Source organism: Bombus impatiens, unplaced genomic scaffold (genome assembly GCF_000188095.3).
Source record: "Bombus impatiens unplaced genomic scaffold, BIMP_2.2 scf_2801, whole genome shotgun sequence".
Classification (NCBI taxonomy): Eukaryota; Metazoa; Arthropoda; class Insecta; order Hymenoptera; family Apidae; genus Bombus; species Bombus impatiens.
Window position 1 is genome coordinate 4,946 of NT_179220.1, and position 623 is coordinate 5,568.

Here is a 623-nt window from a genome sequence, read left to right on the forward strand (position 1 = left end):
GGGGGGGGGGGGGCAGTCGCCCCATCCTGTGTACAGATGGTGCTCCGAGAGCCTCGCAGAGCAGGCATTTCGGGCTCGCGGCAGTGCATGCTTTAGCTTGGTGTCCTGGTTTGCCGCATCTATAGCACAGGTGCCCCTTGTCCTCCTTGAAGATGCAGGTCTTGCCTACGTGCCCAATCTCCAGGCACCTGTAGCACTGTAAAGATCTTCGCTCGATGGCTTCGACCTTCGCTGTCGACCAACCTGTGGCGCCTTGCCAGCCTGAGCCAGTTTCCTCACTGCACCGGCCTGGCCTCGTATCCACACAGATCCAAGGCCGTTTCGAGCGAGGCGGATTTCTCCCAGTCGGACGTCCCCCGCCTTGCAGCCGCTCTCCTTCGCCAGTGTGTTCTTGATTTCCTCCTTAGTGGCCGAAATATCTATCTTAGTCACCCCTGCTTCCGCAGCTCGGAAGGGTGTCGCCACGCAGACCTTGTTCGGATCCAAGGCCCGGACAGCCGTGCTGCGAGCGAAGCGGCCTTCTGCCTGTTCTGGTCCTCGGGGACCTCCAGAACGACGCCTCCGGTAATGGTTTTGCGCATCTTCACCGCGTTGGTGCCGACCTCGGCCAGGGAGACGCTGCC